This window comes from Pinus tabuliformis, chromosome 2_2, assembly GCF_031772625.1.
Source record: "Pinus tabuliformis cultivar Carrire ecotype Pingquan chromosome 2_2, CPIR1, whole genome shotgun sequence".
NCBI lineage: Eukaryota > Viridiplantae > Streptophyta > Pinopsida > Pinales > Pinaceae > Pinus > Pinus tabuliformis.
In genome coordinates, this window is record NC_142300.1 from 267,779,948 (window position 1) to 267,802,359 (window position 22,412).

Genomic DNA, 22,412 nt, shown 5'->3' on the forward strand with positions numbered 1-22,412 from the left:
ATGGGCCTTCAGTTAATGCTTTTTGGTAATCCTCACTGAAAGCAAACAACACCATGAAGAAACCTTTTGAGCAGAGAAGGACCTTGCAATTTTTGGTCCAGTTAGAGTGAATCCATGATGTGCGTGGCAATAGCCCATTGAACCTGCAGATGATTCCTTTCTCTGCAAACAGTTGGTATCGCAAGTCCATCGTAGGATGCATTATTTCAATGGATGGGATTTCCTCCAGTCTGTCCACCAAAAAAGGTTTTGGAGCCTGGGCCGGTGGTGCTGTTTTCTTGGGCATCTGAGCATGGACAACATCTTTGTAAGAAGACGCTGTAGCTGAAGATGACTGTCCTCCAGCTCCCCCTCTCAGACGCAGGGAAAAAATTATTGATGCATTTCTTTGAATGTTGTAGAAAGAAAGGGGATGGATATCCACCAGTTGTTTACCTTCATAGAGGAGTCATTGAGATGCCGAGGGAATCCCCATCTTATATTCCAGGATTTGCTTGAGGTCCTGCACTAGATCTGAAGAGCTCACCCATTGAAGCATGGTTTTGCCAGAGAGGAGCACAATTAGGATCTGGAAGGATGCCGAGAAATCTGTTTTCTGCTTTCCTCTACAAGTCTGAGAAGGGAGGAGGCTGGTGCCTGCACAGCTTGCAGAAGGCCCAATCTTGACCTGTTCCTTCTTTTCCTTCGCAGGGCAGCACGCAATTTTCATTGCCAAGTTTGGTTTGCACGGAATCGAGGCTCCACTGAAACTCCCGACTCTGTAATCTGTAGGGCCAAGCAAAGGCCATACGTCCTCTAACCATTGCATCTCACACAGGTTTGCAAAGGCTGAGATCAGATCCCTCTCTGAGATCAAATCTCGGTTGGGCATTTCATCAAACACTTGTCTCACATCCTCCTTGGATTTGAAATATGAAGGCGTCCGTATCTGGGTCAGGAAATCCAGCTTGGTTTTGACTAAACCCTTGCTGGGCTTACTCGTCTTCTTGCATCCCTCAAGCTTATGAGAGCCTTTCACTATGGTTAGCTTGCCGGAATTTGTCAGATTCTGGAACTGTGCCTTAAGTTTCGTCTTGAACACAGGGAGCAGATCAGATTTAAACTTTTCGCTCCCGTACTTCGCTATCGCATGAGGGCTAGAACCGCCGCGCTCTTTCAAAGCCACTGTGGCTTCAGAAATCCTCTGGAAATAAGGGGGATGTGCAGGCGGGGGTTTAGAACCCTTGGCAGCCTTCGACTTCTTTTCCTTCGGGCTTTTCGCCTTTTTCTCCTTCGGTTCCTTCACGAGCTTTTCTTCAGTCGCTTTGACAGCTTCATTCGCCACGGGCTTGGCAGGGACGGTATCCACAACAGGATCAGTGGAAGCCATGGATAAGAACCGAGTTCAAAAATGGTTGACACTACTAACTTCCCCAACTAATTAATCCATAATGAATTAATTAATTAATTCCAAGCAGCTAGTGAGACTAAATTCGAATTTTAGTTCACAATTTTAATTCAAGGACAAATTAAAATTGGAATATTTTGGATTCTATTTTTATCATTTCTTGCTGCTATTTTCAATAGTAGTTAATGCAATGATTGTGAAAGAATATCCATGAACACCGAAAGGACTACAAATTTTACTGCTGGCATGCTTAGGACAGGTACATGGATATCATTCTTCTAACATACCAAAAGACCAAGTTTTTTCCACCTCCTGCCCAAATCACCATGTCCAAGTTCAGTTGCTAATGGACTAACTCTTATGTATGAAAATAAATCAACTTTGTTTTCTTTTTTTCTTTTGAAGCCAAATGTCATAAGGGAAACAAATGCAGTCACTTGAAATATGAACTCTAGTAACATGGTAAGAGATGCAAACATCGAGAACCCTCTACATGTAGGCATAAAGATGAAGCTTTTAGCTGCAAATTCTAGAACCTTTGAGAAGGATGAGAATGTTATAGATGGCCCCACTTCAGCAAGAGTGTTTCCTACTCATTATTCTATGGAAACAAACTACTACTTGGTGTTTAAGTGCATGCGCTAAGATACACATGTTGTCAACTTCCACCTCCAACACTTCATTCAATACTGTAAGAGGAAGTTTCCCTAGTGGACTACCCTCACATAGTTTAAACCCAAACAACCTGTAATTCAAATACTAGGTTGTTAAAAAAATGATTCTCCTTCTCCTTGTTATCAAATGCATTTTGTTTATTCTTATTGTTTGCGTCAAAATTGAATCCACTCCTTCCATAAGATGGATTTTACACTCAAAATCCATAAGAGTTTGATTTTTGTTGTTGTTGGGTTTGGTGAACAAAGTTACACCATGCACCATATTGGTGATGGGAAAATTCCAACCACCTTCCAACCCTCATAGTAGAGTAAAGAGAGTGCAATCTTCCTCATCCTATAGGAATTTTTAATATGTCATACTTGAACATGTAAAGACATGGATAAGCATAGGTCTCACAGTCTCTTAAAATAAAGCATTCTTCAAAATGTAGAAATCCCAATAACGAAGCTAAAAGACCCTTTGCAATTTTATTTGACTACACATGCCACAATCATATTAAATTCATGCAGGATGAAGATGAGGTGAAGGACAACATGCATGTATAATTGATATGCTTTGTGAAAGTATGACAAACCATATCCTTAGATGATATCTACATTATTTTAACAATTATTACCAATTCAAACAACAGGAATAGCCATTGCAACCTTGAAAAGCGAGGGATCAATTTTTTAGGTGTACAGGCTAAACAATTTTCGGGGTGTTGTAGCGGCTACAACATTACTATTACCATATTAGTCCAAATTGTGCTTCAGGCGTGAGGAGGACACTACTTTTTATGTTATAAATCTTTAGACATGAATGATATTGTTACACATATAATTAATGGTTGTCATTGAGAGTCCAAGTACATTTTTCTCTTGTGATGTCATGCCAAATTATTGCCATGTTTTGGCCCTTAGCCAATGTATTCAATCTAGGTTCGAAATTGAGTAGTGTGGGGGGTGGGCCTTGGTCATTCCCGCCAAGTTATTGAACCATCTAGTATTGGGGCTTAGACCCCGTAGATGCCTCAAAATTCATTGCACCAACATGGGGGATAACCACCCAGTCCAAACCTTAAACAACTCCTTTTCTGTTTGGGGTAGTAGATCTGACTAGATATAATGAGACCATTTTCCCAATGAGAGGTAATAAAATGGATAACAAATGCTTATAATGGGATGGAAAAGATGGATTTGGAATGGTTTATGACTAAAAGATAAAACATATGAAAATAGTCTACTTATTACCCGGGTTATTTCTTAACAGTTTGATTGTAATCTAGAATAATTTTCCTTAGTAGATGAGTAAGAAATTAATCATTTACTACAGAATAGAAAAATGATTTAAATTAATTATTTAAATTAAGAAATTAATTAAAATAACTATGATAAGCTTATATCACAATCAAAATATTTTTAACTGTTTTTGATACATGCCATTAAAATATTGCAGCACTTAAACATATTCAGAAATGAATTTATGCTAATGTTGTTTTACAAAAATGCATATAACACAAAACAGAGAGAAACTGCAAATAATAAAAGAAAACAAAATTGCTTTAAAATACTGATAGAAATACCCATATCCAAAACGCTTGCTTTCAAGAAATTAACAGTCTCGACCCTTTCTCCTTTGCTCCAACGCTTTAATGTAATACATAAATGCAACAACACTCAAGCTTTTTTGCAAAAATAAAAGAGGCCATGATCCGAAAATTTTATTCAAACAAATATTCAAGAAGAAATACATAAATGCGAATTCTTCCTTAGGATTTCTCTGTCAAATTATGGATCCTTGAATCGATCCATCATGTCTACTTAAATAATAATACAAATTGTTTTAAAATAGAAGGTCTGTGCAAATCGCTGAAAAATTTAAATGAAGTTCCTTGAATCATGATTTTTTTTTTTTTTTTTCCATTTTGGCTTATTATCCCTGACTTTCAATTTAAATATCCTCGCTTTTTGCAGATTCTAAGGAACGAACCTACCTTTTCCTCTGCGTAGTTATCTCTTCCTGGTTGTTGAGCTTTGTGTATACCTGGAAAGATAAGTCATGGATAAGTATATCGTAAATCAAGACTAATATTTCTCAGATAAAATTAAATAAACAAGTGGGTCATTTTGATTAAATCACAACTCAGTTTTGCAACTGGGAAGATATAATAAAAAAAATGGGAGCATTTTAACCAAAATCCAAATCGCAATCACTTTGCAATCGGGAGGGGATGAATTATCGTCATATTTTGAGCAGGGAGAATCCCTATTGAAATAGACAAAAATTTGAATATATCAATCAAGACCAAATCACAATCGGAATGGACAGAGGAGGAATGGCTTAAGTCCTGTGAAAACTTGCGATTGCGATATCGGTATCGTAATAATGGAAAGGCAGATGACTATCGGTTTCGAAAGATTTGTGATTTTCATTCTGCGGGATGACGTAATGGTGACGTGAATCTGACGTGGTGGATGATGTCATAGGTGACATCATGGGCAACATGGAAGAGGAATGGGTCCAATTAGGGCTTCCTTTGTTTAAATGTTTTTTCGTTTAATATTTATTTTTATAAAAATTTCATTTCGTATCAGGAGATCGGACTTGGAGTGGAGCGGCCATGTTTTTTAGAATTTGCGATAGCCGCGGATTTGGAGAATTTATGAACTGAATGTATAAATCTAGTCGGGTTTGATTGATCACAATCGCAATTGGCATGAGGCATGAGGCATGACCCTTTGGTAACTGCAATAGCTATAGATGCGGGGAATTTATGGTCTAGCATGCATAATCTCGTTGGGTCCGGGCTATATCACATATCACAATTGGTGGTGCAGAGCGGGGTATGGACTTAAGCCTTTGGATCTCGCGATGTCCCAGATGCGATATTTTGATTCAAGTGAAGTTCACGACCCTATCGAGTCTGGCCTTATCAAATTGCAATCACATTTCGCTAAGGTCGCGTGTTTTATCACAATGTGTTATTTATTATGTTGATTTGCAATGCGGGTATGGCAGAGTTATAAAGAATTTAACCTTAGATTATTATTATTTTCATAACAACCCATATTGTTTAATAATTTAAGTTTTTTAAAGCCTAAGTATAGTCTTGGTCTCGGGGGCTATTTAAATTTTGTTTTTTGATAATCAAGGTTTAATACTTGGGTTTTAATTAAAAAGCCTAAGTATTAAACTTTGGTTATATGATTTTATTAACATTTTTTATGTTGATTTTCTATTTTTTAATTTTTTTGTTTTTAAAGAAATAAAATCAAAGGCTTTTTAAAACTAAAGGGTCCCTATTTTAATATAATAAATTTCATAGGAAAATTATAATATATTAAAATGGGGGTTGTTGAACAGTACAACAATTGGCGATTCACTGGAGGAACCAATTGTCTCTGATGAATAATAACAGATTTCGTCAAAGATTCAGTAAAAACAATTTTAGGAAGTGGAAACTACTTTTCGAAACATTTAAATAAATAAAATTACTCTAACTATAGATCTCATTAAATGGCAATTTCTTTTAAAAACCTTTCATGAATAAAAACACCTATTTACTTGTATCAATCATTAATCAATTATAAAAATAAAGTAGGGGTCCTTTTACGACTTAGCTTTTCATGTTCTTGTTTGTCACAGGTAGAGCCACTGCTGCCAGCAAACGTTCATAGCTTCGACAGGGTTACCTTTTAACCAACAATCATCTAGTATCCCATCCATTTAATATGTGATAATTAGAGGTAAGTTTATTTTTCTTTTCTTTTCTTTTTTATTTTAATTGATGCTAAAAAGCCATTGTCTTGGTTTTGTGTTTAGATAACTACAATGCCATTAACTGGTAATAATCAAATTGAACAAGTTGGCTTGTGATGAGACCCCTTGTCTTATAATTGAAAAATCATAATCCATTACCCTGATTTGGTGTTTATTATGGTAATGTCAGTTTAATTGGTTCCCTATGATCGTGGTAAGAAGGCTCGTGATGAGACCTCTTATCTCTTTAGATTTATTATATTTTAGAATTACACTCTAAAAATTTCCTTTTAATGGATGGGGAGAATCATTGACTCAAGAGTTTTGGATGACAAATATGAGTTGGAAGTGCTTAGTCGTAAGATAGTCTTTACTTTTTAAGGATAACCTTTTTGATTGAAACTAGAGTAAAAGGATATAATTTTTGAGGTTTTTTAAAGATTTCACAACTTAATGGAAAAATTTCAGAGTTATATAATTTTTATCTAGTTTTCAATTTTGGTAACCACTTCTTAAAAAATTCCTACCTTCAAAATGAAAAAATAAAAAATAACTTCAAGAGATGTCTGAAAAGTCAATAGAGTACTATTTAACATTTTTATTAACAAAATCTATAAAAGGAAAATAGATTGCAACGGGATGTACAATGGAAGTGATTTTTTACATATTATTTATTTATTATTATTATTACTTTATTTTTTTTAGTTAATTTTTTTTAAGAAAATAATTTCTTTAAGATGAGCCCATTTACAAGAAGAGAATCTCTCTTTCCTGATAAATCTTGCAGTATGAATGTAGATGGGCCTATCTGTTCAACAATCTGGAATGGACCAAGCCACAATTTTTGAAATTTCGTATGTTTCCCTTTTTCTTCATGTGCTTTGTCCCACTTGAGAACTAGGTCTCCAACTTGGAAGGATTTTTGTGCAACTGAGCTTGCATCAAAAGAAGCTTTCACTATCTGTTGATGTTTGGCGTGTGTGAGTTTGGCTTTCTCCCTTTCTTCTTCTAGTTTTAGGATTTGGGAATGTCTTAATTGTAAAGAAGAAGTAGGTGTTTCTTCAATGAATTGAACTAGGGCTAGTGAGGGAAGAGCTAAATGTGATGGAATGATGGCTTCCTTCCCATACACTAGGTTAAATGGAGAAGTACCTATAGAGGCCTTCTGAGTTATCCTATCATCCCATAGAGAAAATATTAAATATTTATGCCAATTATGTTGATTTTGGTCAACAGTTCTTTTGATTATTCTTAGGAGGTTTTTATTAGTGGATTCTGCTAAATCGTTTCCCTGGGGATAGTAGTTAGTGGAATATTTTAGTTTAAAACCTCTCTTAAGTGCAAAATCAATCATACTAATACCTGAAAAGTAAGATGCATTATCAAATATAAGTGTAGAAGGTAAACCAAATCTTGTAATGATAAATTGATCAATAAACTCAATAACAACATCAGAATTGGCTACCTTTAACGAAATTGCTTCCACCCACTTAGTGAAATAATCTGTAGCAGTCAAAATATACTTATGTTGTTTAGAAGAGTGAGGAACGATCTCACCTATGATATCCAGTCCCCATTGTTCGAAAGGTTGTTCGATGTTGACTGGTTGCAGAGGCAAGGTTGGTTTTTGTTGTCTTCCAGACGCAGTTTGGCATGTTTTGCATTTTCTTACATATGCATGAGTATCTTTGAAGAGAGTGGGCCAATAGTATCCTGCATGCAGGATTTTATGCGCGGTAGTATCTCCTCCAAAGTGTCCTCCTGCTGGTCCATTATGAAGTTCCTACAAAACTTTTTGGGCTTCATATTTTTCAAGATCTATTAACAAAATGGAATCATAGTTTCTTCTGAATAACACATTATCAACAATCTCATTTGCTTTCAACCATAAAGATATTTATATGTTATGATTGAGTTCATGAGGAGCATATCCATTTTTTATATAAAAATTAGATCAACGTATTGGGAATCAGTATCAATAAGGCTTACCTCAGATACGTGTTTATTTTTACCTATATCCACATCAACTGGCATGTTGGATGCTCTTGTAAGCAATTTACAGGAACATTGTCCTCTGACGATTTTGGATGGTTTTATTTCAATATCATATTCCTGCAGAGCTGTTACCCAATTTGCTCTCTTTTCTCCTAACTCTTTTTGCATAAGTAATTGTCTCATTGCTGGGAATGGGACTATCACTTTCGTATGTGTTTTTAAGAGAAAAGGTCTTAAATGCTTTATATATTTATAAACAACATATCCTTGTTTCTCTACCTCTGAGTAATCCGGTTCAACACGTTGAAAATTTTAACTAAAAAAGAGATAGGTGTTTCGATTTTTTGATCGTTAATTTGTGTTAAGACGACAAAATAAGATGTTGAAGAAGCGAAAGTATACAAGATGAAATGATCATAGAAATTTGGAGTACTTAGAGAGGAAGCATTAATGATTGCTTGTTTGATTGAGTCGAAATATTGTCTTGCATTATGACCCCACTTAAAGGTTGAATTTTTCTTGTTCATTTGTTGTAATGGTAGAACGATTTGTGAAAAATTAGGGACAAATATTTTAACGAAATTGATCTGTTCGAAAAAATATTGCATGGATTTTTTATTATGTGGGAGAGGAATTTTTGAAATTTCTTTTATTCTAGCAAGGTCAATAAAAATTCCATCTTTGGATACAATGAATCCTAAAATTTTTCCTTCACTAAGAGCGAAGAAAGACTTTTTCAGACTTAATGAAATCCCATAATTTCTACAACGTTCAAAGATATGTTTTAAGTCATGTAAATGGTTATTTCTTTTCTTAGAATAAATAGTAATGTCATCTAAGTAAACAAAAACTGTTTTGTTTAACAGAGGTTTGAAAGCTATATCCATAGCCCTTTGGAAATTTTCCCCTACATTTATTAACCCGAATGGAATTTTTTGGTAGGTGTAACTTCCCCATTTAGTTCTGAAAGTAGTCTTAAGCCTATCATCTGGGTGGAACATGATATGATTGTATCCTGAAAATCCATCAAGGAAAGACATAAGTTCTGAACATGTAACTGATTGCAAAATTTGTTCCATAGTAGGCAATGGGAAATTATCCTTTTGACTGGCCTTATTAAGGTTTCTAAAATCTATACAAATTCAGATATCATTGTTTTTCTTCCTAACAGGAACTAAGTTGGAAACCCACTTTGAATGCCTAACAGGAAAAATGATTTTGGCCTTAAGGAGTTTTTTCAATTTCATTTTGATTTGAATTTCTAAGTTCGGATGAATTTTCCTTAATTTTTGTTGGACAGGTTTATGATTAGATGTCATCGGAATTGTGTGTTGAATGATGGAAGTGTCAAATTTTTTGAGATCTTTGTAACTCCAAGCAAATATATCCTTATATTTCTTTAACAAATGGATGAAGGATAATATTTCGTCAGATGAGAGACCAAGTCCTAAGTTAATGTTCTGAGGTTTAAGATCTATCCCAAGGTTTATTAATTCAAATCTTAAAGTCGAACTTTGAAGTTTTGAATTAGTAACCTTTTTGAATTTATCTTTTAAATCGTAAATATCCTCAAGTTTAACTACATATTTTGGTATGGGATTATCGTTGATTTTCTTTTTTAATTGATTTTCGTGTTCATCTTCATCAATTATTTGGTTATCATATGATTTTTCTGAAGTTAAGAAGTTTAAGATGTCTTCATCATCATCGAATACCCGCCAGTTGGTGATATTATCAGGAATGGATGGTCTAAAAATTAACTCTATAGAAAATCTATCTGGGTTGTAATCTTTTGATGGAATTAGTTTTGATGCAACATTAGCGAGAAGGTTAGCACTAGCATTCTGAATCCTAGGAATAGAAGAAATGTTAAAAGCTAAAAAATGTGAAGTGAGAGATTGAAATAAAGATTGATAATGTTTAAAGTGTCCAAAAATGCAATGCATAGTGTTTCTTACTTGTTTAATTACAATTTTTGAATCTCCAAAAACTTGAAGGCATTTAATGTTAAGGCCTATTGCTTTGCACATACCTTGGACCATTGCTTCGTATTCTGCAATATTGTTTGTGCATTCGAATTCTAACCTACAAGTTAGCATTGTCTTCTCACCTTCAGGACTAATCAATATGCAACATGCTCCTGCACCATCACTTGACTTTGATCCATCAAAATACAATTTCCAAAACGAAGAGTTAACCAATGTTTTTTCTAACATATTTACACATCTCGAAAAATTTGTTTGCAAATTTTTTTCAATTTGGGAAGTTACTGAATTATTCAGAAAATGTGACATTTGTGCATTGAAATTCCCAAAAAATGATTCAATAGAGTAATTTCCAAGGATGTTATTATTAAATGCTACTGGCTCATTTTCACCCTCAAAATCTGTTATCGAATTTTTCATGTGTTCTTTTTCGGTTGATTTTAATTTGATTTGGCTTACCATTGTAAGGAAGCCATAAGTGAGACCAATCAGTGGAAAAATAACCATGTAGTTTTTCTGACCAATCCCTACTAAGAATCAAACCATAGAAATCTGGAATGTCGACAACTAGTATATCAATTATTTGACAAACTTTAGGATTTGAAGATAATTGAATGAGGACTAAATTCATTTCTCCTATGACTTCAACTTTTGTCCTATCAAGTTACACAATATGAATTGTAGATTTTTGAGGAGACATGTTCAATTTTAAACAAACTGAATATGGCATAATGTTTGAAGAAGCCCCTGAATCTACCAAGCAGTTATGTACATATTGAATATCTCAAAAGTCAACATAAAAGGAATGGTATGAGAATTAGACCTATCACCTATAAAAATAGAATCAGAGGAATCAAATAGTGAATTAATAGGAGGTTTACCCATCCCATTTGCAACCTTGGATATTACAACAACAAGGAGAGGAGAAGAAGGCACTGCATTCAATTCTTTCAGTAAAAGCTTCTGCTGTTGTTTGAGTTTAAGGAGTTCATAGAGGGAGATATTTTCTTTTACATTTTTCATGTTATACTCAATATTATCCGAAACTACTAAGGTTTTGGGTGGAGATGGTGAATTAGATGAAGAGGGAATCACTTGATTAGATATGGAAGTGGATTTTTATTAACAAATTTATCTTTAGCAAGAGGAGTTGAAGGTTTATGTTTTTGAATTGGTTCTATAGTATCAACTAGACCTTTACTTCTTATGCTAACAGGTAGTGCTTCATGTTCATTTTCACTATCAGATATAAGAAGAATGAAATCCCACATTCCGTTTAAATCAACAGTTTGTTCATCTTGGAGTACGTTAGCAAAAAATGTTGCTTCATCCTCATCCTCATCATCAGTTTTAGCATTTGATATGGTGTTTGGAGATTGAGGATTAGTTGGCTGATTTCTTCTGAATGGTCTAAATGGTTTCTTGGAAGAAGATTTTGCTACTTGTTTTTTAATTCCTACTATCTCGTTAGACATATCTTTTAGGACTTTTTGTAATCATTCAAGATCAAAGGGATCTTTGGGAGTTTTTTTTCAGTTCATCCTTAAATGAAACCCTTTTGGCTTTTCCTTCATCTGATGCAGTTTTCTTTTCTAAAGCAATTATCCTTTTCTCAACTGCTAATTCTTCTTTCATGTTTTTAGCTAGAGTCATTTATTAGCTGTTGGGTCCCTATAATACTAGTGATTACCCCATTAATATTGTAGTTTCACCCCTTATTAATATTTTTGTGCCCCTATTATCCCCATATTGTTATTACTGTGCCCCATAGAATCCCTCTATTGTTATTTTTGTGGCTTTATATTATTATTGTTAGGTCGGCTGGGTTATATTGTGAATCCTTAGACTCCTATATATAGAAAGGAGGTTTTGTCATTTGAATCATCCAAGAATTGTTCATTTATGTAATGTAAAGGAGGTTGCCCCCTCGAAGAGGCTGAATTCTAAGGTGTTGATCTATCTTTTCTATCTTTTCTTGAGCTGGTTTCATAACATTTGGTATCAAAGCTTTGGATTCTAGGGTTTCGCTGCTCCAAACAGGTCATCGTGGCATTTTCGCTATAAAAATTTTTCTGCGATGTTTCAGAAGCTGAAAAAAAACCCATTTGAGAAGAAATCGCACTGAATCTCAGGTCTGAATTTCAAATCTTTTCGCACTATATTTGCGGAGATATGAGCTGAGGAAGTTGGTCTTTTTGCAGACTCCTGAATTTCATTCCAAACAGGTGACCTGGGGAAAATCGTCATAACTTTCTCTCTGCGCATCGGATTGAAATTTCGTAAGAAGGTACAGAAAGAGGACGGACTGTAGTTTCTTGTATATATTTTTCAGAGCCAAAGGTCGAAACAGGGACACGTGGCACGTCGTACAAGTTCGCTCTACTAAACTGGTATATAATTAGGTCACTGTGGGAGATTTGACATAACTCTTCCTTGGAGAATCCAATTGGGATCAGACTGGTGGCATTGGAAAGAGGACACATAGGGCTACTACAGGTCACAATTTCAGAATTGGATGGTCCAAAATTACAGAGATACATCAGAGGCAATATCGAGCTCCTACAAAGAGAAAAAAGGTGTGTAGATTCTGTTAAATTTTTGCTTAAGATTGGTTTGAAAATTTATTTTGAAGGAATTAAAAGGGCATAGTAGAGCATTATTATCGGTAACAGATGCCCCAAGGAAAAAAAATGCAAACACCTAGTAAGCAACCTAAAAGCCCTAGCATGACTCATGAAGAAGAGGAAGAAATGCTACATGATATATCAAAATTACAAGAACAAGTGCAACAAATGTCACACTCACAAAAGCTAACAGAAGCTAAGATAAATGGCGTGGAATCTAAGATAAAGGGCATGGAAGCTAAGATGGATGATTTGAAGAGAGACATGGCAGATTTGAAGACAGATTTGACAAATTTTCTACAAGAAATACTTACTAATGATGAAAAGGTTGTAAAGGAAACTCATGATGCGAACAAAAGAAATGTTAATCATGATGTCATAGACTCTAATGTGGGATCGAAGACCCACCATATTCCAAAAATCGATATGAGGAAGTTTGATGACAAGGATCCCGCAACATGGATATTACAGATGGAGCAATTTTTCGATCTCAATAATGTGCAAAACACACAAAAGGTACGTATTGCAACTTTATATTTGGAACCAAATTAGTTTGTGTGGTATCAATGGCTTTGCTCTCGTAAAAAAATTATCACGGGCAATTTTTACGGAAGAATTGACATCACATTATGAGGATACAAAAAGCAACACTTTTTTTAGCCAATTGATAAGTCTCAAACAAAAGGGTTCAATAATGGAGCACATTGAGGAGTTCCAAAAATTGAACATAAGGGTAAAAAATATTCCAAAGGAGCATAGGATTGATGTGTTCATAAGGTCTTTAAAGGATAATATCCAACATGATGTTCGCCTTTGGGAACCTGATTCATTAGAGAAGGCATTCAGGTTAGCAAGAAAAATGGAAAGCAAAATTATGGCAACCAAGAAGCATGCCACTCACAACTATAAAGATGGAAGTGTTGTTGCCCCTAGTCTTCCACAACCTATAAGGTTGACACCACAACAATTGGAAGAAAAAAGAGCAAAAGGGCTTTGTTACAGTTGTGATAGAAAATACACTAAAGGTCATAAGTGTGCTGAGAAGAAATTATTCTACATAGATTGTGAAGAGGAAGAAGAAAAGGAGCAAGAAAGGTCAAAAGAAGAGGATATACTCCAAGCACAAAGCCTAGATAAAGAAGAAATGAATCCGACTATATCTTGTAATGCATTGGCTGGAATTACCACTCCTCAAACCATCAAGATAGAAGGACAAATCAAGAAGAAAAAGGTAATAGCGTTGATTGATTCAGGGAGTACCCACAATTTTATTGATTGTAAGGTAGCAAAAGAATTGAATTGCTTCCTATATCCAGCACCAGAGTGTCAAGTGATGGTTGCAAATGGAGGAACAATAAATTGCTCTGGAAAGTGCCATAATATCAAGCTATTGATGGGAGAATATGTATTGACTAGCCCAATGCTTTCCATTCCAATGGGAGGTGCTGATGTTGTACTAGGAGTCCAATGGCTATAATCGTTGGGTACAATAGCTTTTAATTTTTAAGAACTTTTCATGAAATTTTCTATGGAAGGAAAGGAAGTTGAATTAAGGGGTATTGCAGGGAAACCAAGAAAGATAATCAGCTCTAACGGTATGACAAAGCTTCTAAAAAAGGAACAAAGGGGTGTAATTGCACAATTATGTTCGCTAGATGTTTCCACATTGGAATCATCTATTTCTCCAGATCTCCAAAAAGTATTGAACAATCATTCCAAGGTATTTGAGACTCCCAAAGGTCTCCCACCTATTCATGATCATGATCATGCTACTCATCTAATTCCAGGAAGTGTTCCTCCAAACATCAGGCCGTACAGATATCCCTATGCCCAAAAGAGTGAAATTGAACGTATGGTTGCAAAAATGCTAGAGGCTGGTATAATTCAACCAAATCAAAGTTCTTTCTCTGCTCCAATAGCATTAGTGCACAAGAAGGATGGATCTTGGCGCATGTGTTCGGATTATAGGGAGCTCAACAAGCTCACTATTAAAGATAAGTTTCCCATTCCTGTCATTGATGAATTACTGGATGAATTGCATGGATCAATTTACTTCACCAAGTTGGATCTTCGTTCAGGATATCATCAAATCAGAATGAAGACTGAAGACATTTGTAAAATAGCATTTAGAACTCATGAGGGTCATTATGAATTTTTGGTCATGCCTTTTAGCCTTACCAATGCACCTTCAACATTTCAAGGTTTGATGAATTCCATTTTCAAACCATTCCTTAGAAAATTTGTGTTAGTATTTTTTGATGATATACTAATCTACAGTAAGTCTTGGAAGGATCATGTTGAACATGTTGACAGGGTGCTACAACTATTAGAGGAGAAACAATTATATGCAAAAAGATCCAAATGTTTCTTTGGAGTACAAGAGGTGGAATATCTAGGTCATATTGTATCTCATGAAGGAGTTAAGGTAGACCCTAACAAAATTAAAGCCATTAAGGAATGGAAAATCCCTACATCCATAAAGCATCTGCGAGGATTTCTTGGGTTGACAGGATATTATCGCAAGCTTGTTAAGAATTATGGGAGAATAACAACACCTCTAACAACATTATTGAAGAAAGATGCATTTTCATGGACTCCAGAAGCAACAAAGGCCTTTGAACATCTTAAAGAGGCAATGTGCCAAGCACCGGTCTTAGCTACACCAGACTTCACAAAAACCTTTATTGTGAAATGTGATGCTTCAGGAAATGGAATTGGTGCTGTTTTAATGCAAGATGAAAGACCCATTGCTTTTGAAAGTTGTCCAATCAAGGGAAAGTTTTTACACAAAGCTATTTATGAGAAGGAAATGTTGGCAATACTCCATGCACTTAAGAAATGGCGACCCTACCTAATGGGAAGACACTTCAAGGTAAAAACAGATCATGATAGCCTTAAATACTTTTTAGAACAAAGATTATCCTCTGAAGAGCAACAAAAGTGGGTCACAAAGATGTTGGGTTATGACTTTGAAATCATCTACAAAAAAGGGAAGCAAAATGTGGTGGCAGATGCACTCTCAAGAAAGGATGAGGACGTGGAAGCATTTTTGTGCGCCATTTCTATTATCCAACCAGATTGGATAAATGAAGCAAGAGAGGAATGGAAGAATGATGAAGAAGTGTGGGCACTTATTCGAAAGTTACAACAAGATTCCAGTACGCCTGATACATTTAGCTGGCAAAATGATTCTTTATGGTACAAAGATCGCTTATACCTCTGTAAGAATTCCCAACTAAAACAAAATATTCTTATGGAATTGCACACTTCTCCCTTAGGAGGGCACTCAGGATTTTAAAAAACTTACCACAGGGTTAAGAAGGAATTTTTTTGGGATGGCCTTAAATCAGATATTCAAATTTGTGGCGGAATGTTTGGTTTGCCAACAAAATAAGGTTGAAACAATTAAGACCCCGGGTCTATTACAACCTTTATCCATTCCAAGCCAATGTTGGGAGGAGGTTTCAATGGATTTTATCACAGGTTTACCCAATTCTGAGGGAAAGAGTGTCATCATGGTGGTAGTTGACAGACTTACCAAGTATGCACACTTTTGTGCATTATCAAATCCATTTAAAGCCAGTACAATATCTACTGCATTTATGGAAACAATTCAAAAGCTACATGGAAACCCAAAGATTACTGTAAGTGAGAGAGATCCCATTTTCACTGGAAATTTTTGGACAGAATTATTTTCTTGTCTTGGTACTCAGTTAGCTCATAGCTCATCTTATCATCCTCAATCTAATGGGCAAACTGAGATAGTAAACAAATGTTTGGAAGGATATCTTCGTTGCTTTGTATCTGATAAACAGACACAATGGGTCAAATGGTTGCCTCTAGCTGAATGGTGGTGTAACACTTCCTTCCATACAACAACAAAAATGACCCCATTTATGGCACTTTATGGATATCAGTCACCATCCATCATATCATATTTAAGAGAAAATTCTAAGGTTCAAGCAGTGGAACATCACATCGAACATCAACAACAAGTCCTCCAACTCTTAAAGAATAACCTTGTGTTGCCACAGAATAGAATGAAACAACAGGAAGATCAGCATCACATCGAAAGAAGTTTTGATGTAGGTGATTGGGTATTCCTATGGCTACAACCATATATGCAAATGTCCCTCAAGCAAGCTAAGAAGGATAATAAATTATCACCAAAGTATTATGGTCCATACAAGGTGTTGCAAAAGATTGGTACTATGGCATACAAATTGGAGCTTCTTGCAGCTTCTCGATTGCACCCAGTTTTCCATGTTTCATGTTTAAAGAAGGTTATAGGCGACAAGCTCCCAGTTCAAACAATATTTCTAGAACTTGACGAGGAAGGAGAAATTATATTGGAACCGGAAGTAGTCACAGAAACAAGAACTCGACAGCTACGAAATCGATCAATTTTGGAGTATCTTATCAAGTGGAAGAACTTATTTGTTGAAGATTCCACATGGGAGGATGAGAATTTTATACAGAAGCATCCAGAACTACTCAAGCGTTGAGGACAACACTTTTTTGAAGGAGAGGGGCATGTTGGGTCCCTATAATACTAGTGATTACCCCATTAATATTGTAGTTGCACCCCTTATTAATATTGTTGTGCCCCTATTATCCCCATATTGTTATTACTGTGCCCCATAGAATCCCTCTATTGTTATTTTTGTGGCTTTATATTATTATTGTTAGGTAGGATGGGTTATATTGTGACTCCTTAGATTCCTATATATAGAAAGGAGGTTTTGTCATTTGAATCATCCAAGAATTGTTCATTTATGTAATGTAAAGGAGGTTGCCCCCTCGAAGAGGCTAAATTCTAAGGCGTTGATCTATCTGTTCTATCTTTTCTTGAGCTGGTTTCATAACATTAGGCCTATCGACAGAAAATGTGATATTTGAAGGTAAGGAAAATATATACCACTCATTCTGTACATCAACACCAGGTTTAGATGTATCTGGGATTTTATTTAAGAGTTTATTAAATCTAGAATTAAAATCCTTGATTTTTTCACTGGGACTTGCTTTAAGATTGGAGAGATCATTAATCAAAGTGGCAGTAGTGCGATCATCACCAAACTTGGTTAAGAATTGTTCTTCAAATATATCCCATCTAGTAATGGATCTGACAGGTAATGAAGAGTACCGGGATTTTGCTGATCCTTGAAGAGTGTAGGGAAATAATCTTACTATACAATCTTCTTCAGATACTCCATTAAGATTGGTAGCTAACATATAATTATGGAGATGTTCCTCAGCAGGAAATCCATCATCAGGATTGAATTTTGGTAACCATCTTTCAAGATGTTTAGGTAGAGCATGGAGAGGTGCTGGAATTTGCACAACACTAGGATTAGCCCATGGTCTGGTTGGTTGTTGTCCTGCCATTATTAGAGTTTAAGTGGGAGTTTGAGTGGAAGTAAAGGTAGGTTGAGTGCTAGCACCAGTACTTTGAGAAGAAGAAGTGGGAATGAAGGTGTTTGTGGAGGGGAATTTGAAAAAATCTTGCTAGTTGATGTCTGTGACTCAGATTTCTTAGTTTTCCTTCAAAAAGTAGGAAGAGGAAATTCAAATGGTGGAATCCCAAGCTTCTCACTTTGAGAACGAGTTAGAATACGAGTGGGATGAAAAGATGAAGATACACTACCTTCAGATGTTTATAATCATTGAGGTTTTTTTACAGGAGAGAGAAATACTTTCTAATTTTTCAATTAAGTTTCAACCTCTGATTCCTGATGTGAAGAAGATGAATCAGTTGCTGGGGGTAATGTTCTAGGAGATTTTGGGAGTGACTGCTCAACTTCTGATCTAGAAATAGGAGTTTTAGATGAGGATCGAGAAGTTGGAGGTGATCATGAGGGGGAGTGACTCTTGGAATGGCTTGTTATTTTATATTGAGTTCTCTTTGCCATTCATAGTCGTGGTCCTCCTTCTAGCGCCAAAATGTTGATGCCTCGAAATTCAGTACACCAACATGGGGGATAACCACCTGGTCCGGACCTTAAACAACTCCTTTTCCGTTTGGGTTGTGGCTCTGACTAGATATAATGTGACATAATGGGATGGAAAAGATGGATTTGGAATGGTTTATGAATAAAAGATAAAACATATGAAAATAATCTACTTATTACCCGGGTTATTTCTTAACAGTTTGATTGTAATCTAGAATAATTTTCCTTAGTAGATGAGTAAGAAATTAATCATTTACTTCATAATTGAAAAACGATTTAAATTAATTCTTTTAATTAAGAAATTAATTAAAAGAACTATGATAAGCTTATATCACAATCAAAATATTTTTAACTATTTATGATACATGCCATTAAAATATTGCATCACTTAAACATATTCAGAAATGAATTTACGCTAACACTATTTTATAGAAATGCATATAACACAAAACAGAGAGAAACTGCAAATAATAAAGGAAAACAGAATCACTTTAAAACACTGATAGAAATACTCGTATCCAAAAACACTTGCTTTCAAGAAATTAGTAGTCTCGGCCATTTCTCCTTTGCTTCAACTCTTTAATGTAATACATAAATGCAACAACACTCAAGATTTTTTGCAAAAATAAAAGAGGCCACGATCTGAAAATTTTATTCAAACAAATATTCAAGAAGAAATATAGAAATGCGAATTCTTCCTTAGGATTTCTCTGCCAAATTATGGATCCTTGAATCGATCCATCATGTCTGCTTAAATAATAATACAAATTGTTTAAAAATAATAGGTTTGCACACAATGCTGAAAAATTTAAATGAAGTTCCTTGAATCATGAAAAATAAAAACAGTTTTCCATTTTTGGCTTATTATCCCTGACTTTCGATCTAAATATCCTCGCTTTTTGCAGATTCTAAGGAACGAATCTGCCTTTTCCTCTGCGTAGTTATCTCTTCCTGGTTGTTGAGATCTGTGTATACCTGGAAAGATAAGTCATGGATAAGTATATCATAAATCAAGACTAATATTTCTCAGATAAAATTAAATAAACAAGCGGGTCGTTTTGATTAAATCGCAAATCGGTTTTGCAACCAGGAAGTTATAATAAAAAAATGGGAGCATTTTAACCAAAATCAAAACTGAAATCACTTTGCAACTAGGAGGGTGATCTGAAATGATCATAAGTTAAAACTGATGTAGAATTGAATGGCCATTATTGAATTGATTGTTAACTGAAAGTGCGGAAATTGAGAGAAATGCTTGAGAAGAAATACTTTATGACAACTGATAAAACATAAGTACGATGCAAAACAGAAGTGAAAATAGCTAAAACATAGCAATACTAGACAAAAATATTGATTACGGAGTTCGTTCCTGATGGACTACGTCTCCGGGTCCGCTTTCAAGATGGGCGACTGCTTTATTAGGATTGAAACAGAAGAGGTCGATTACACAGAGATTTGACCAAACTGAATGTGCATGCAAGCACTTCTAGTCACTATCAAAGGATAGCTCTTTGAACCAGATTTCCAATGCCTATCACGGTTCCCAATTCTGACTTCGGATGCCCCTATTACACTAAAAACAAAAACAACCTCTAACCTCCAAAATCTGCATACAAAAACCAAAATCACTCTCTCTACTTCAATGAGCAAAAACTGCCTCTTATAGCCCTGCAGGTACATTCGAGGTTCCCATGACTAAGATAAGCATGAATAGGCTTGATTTGGTTAGGTTGATACTCGGTCCATTCATGTCTTGACTTCTTAGGATAGGGTTGCATGGTAGTTATATTAATAATAGCAAAAAAACTTAACAAAACCCATAAACATACTTTATAATAAAGTCATAGCCATTGGCGGCTTACTAACCGGGCGGAGGAGGTTGACCGCCCATGTGAATAGGCCACGGTCTAACCCCCAACTGCCACCTCCACAGTCTTCCCCGGCGGTTCCGGCTACCATTACTCCGGTGGTTACCACAAACTATTCACATGTCAACAGTTTCTGACGCGGCTACGGTTTAGGCTTGTTCTGAATGGTTAACTCCCAGTGCTAACCCAATGGCTAACCATTAACCATTCACATGGCTAACATTCCTCACCGCGGTTAACTCCGCGGTTTCCAAACACGTCTGTTAACATACCCGCTTACTTGCTCACATGGAGATGGTCCCCGCGCGGTTTAGCCCCGCGGTTATCTGAGTGATATGGTAGTTTGTAATGTTTTATTGTATTTACAATAGATCGAGGGTTCTAAAATGTAGTTTTGTTAGGTTTTATGTCATAGTAACATGTCCAATAGAGTTTAGGACTAGGTAATGGTGTAGACATAGGTTAGGGTTTAGGTTAAAAGGTTTAAGACTTAGGTTTTTATTGTCATAGTTTGATACAATGTTGATACATGGGTTTTAATGTTTTTAATGCATTTTGAATGTTTGCATTAGATTCTAGGTTTAGGGTTTTACATTAGGACTTTACATCAAATATATAAAAACCCATTTACCACCAAATATCACAAAGCGACATTCACCCACATACATATCGTCGACAAAAGATACATTTGCGACAACAAAACTTTGTTGGCAATCCATATCGAACCCCTACAACGGACGACACACCCATGTCGATGATCAACCCTTGCGGAACTGCCGATGAAGATTTTTCGACAACCAGATACAATACCATCACCATGGAAACCATTAACATCACATGGACAACTTGAACCATAATCAACACTGTCGAAATTGACGACACTGAATGCTGACGACGAAACTGAACACTGACAATGAACCTGTGCAACTGATCTGACGAGATCCTCTTGGATCAATCCTCTCCACTTGAAATCTTTTGGACCACAAAATTTTGACTAAACAAATAGTCGATGAGGGTAGAGCTCCCTCATTTTCCACCTTGTCCTAATAATGTACCAATACATTCAATCAATCACCTGAAAGTGATGGCCCTGATGTTGACCATGGCACATTTTGATTCGGTGACCTGTTCCATCCATCTGCAGTATGAACAACTTGCGACGATGGTCAAACAACCTGTTATGAACATGGAAATTGATTTCTTTCCATGAAGAACCATGAGTTAGTGATTCATAATCATCTTTGAAAACAGTCTCTACAGGATATTGTTCAATACCATCAACATGTATTAACAATCTATTTTGCAGAATAAAAAAGACAATCAAAGATGTTTTTGACATCAAACCAGCTATACTTTCCTGATTCCTGATTACTAAGTGAACTTGCTACCATAAGCCCATCAAACTATAACATGGAAACTACTGCAATTTAGTCTGATTTTGAAAGTATTGATTTAGCTGTTGATTTGTATGAATCACTTTTTCCTTATTCATTAAATGATGTTTCCATTGAGTAGCACTTTCCCCTGATGCATAAGTTTCCCTTAGACACTTTGACACTTCTTTAGAAAATGCTTTGAGATGAAAACAAATAGGTTTCCTCTCCACTTGAAAAGAGGCTTCCAAACTGTTTGAAACATGAAATGGTGACACAATAAAAGAGAAATTTAACACTGACTTTCCCCAATACTGACCTGCATCCCTATAACTGTTACTTTCCAAACTTGGACTAAATTGATTCATTCTGACATTAGGAAGAGGAGATTTAGGCACAAACTGTAATTCATGTTATATTCCCTACTTATGAGTAATATTTTGGTTTTAGATAGAACTATAATAGTTTCTATATCTTTGATCAAACTATCTTTAAGATGAGACTCATAACCTGAACAAACATCATGTTGATTGTTATGTTGTTCCTTTACACACATGATTACAAATATTTTATTTGAACTTATTAATCGCTTCATCTGATTAGCAACAACTAAATTCAAGTGATTTTTGTTTTGATGTGCCCTGACAATAAATTCAACCCCATCTTTCTTAAGGTGATATTTATGCTCTCTCCTGTAAAATACTGCATCACGATCATAAAGATAAGGACTTCCTAAGACAACTCCACATATGTCTACTGGAACCACATCTAATTCCACTTCATCAATGTAATTAGCTGTAATGGAAAATCTTA

At 35.5% G+C, this 22,412-nt stretch overlaps 1 pseudogene; it reads left to right on the forward strand.

The window, feature by feature from the left end:
* The first annotated feature begins 1,846 nt into the window (after nucleotides 1-1,846).
* LOC149192336 (uncharacterized) overlaps nucleotides 1,847-22,412 on the forward strand; it is a 60,194-nt pseudogene continuing 39,628 nt past the window's right edge.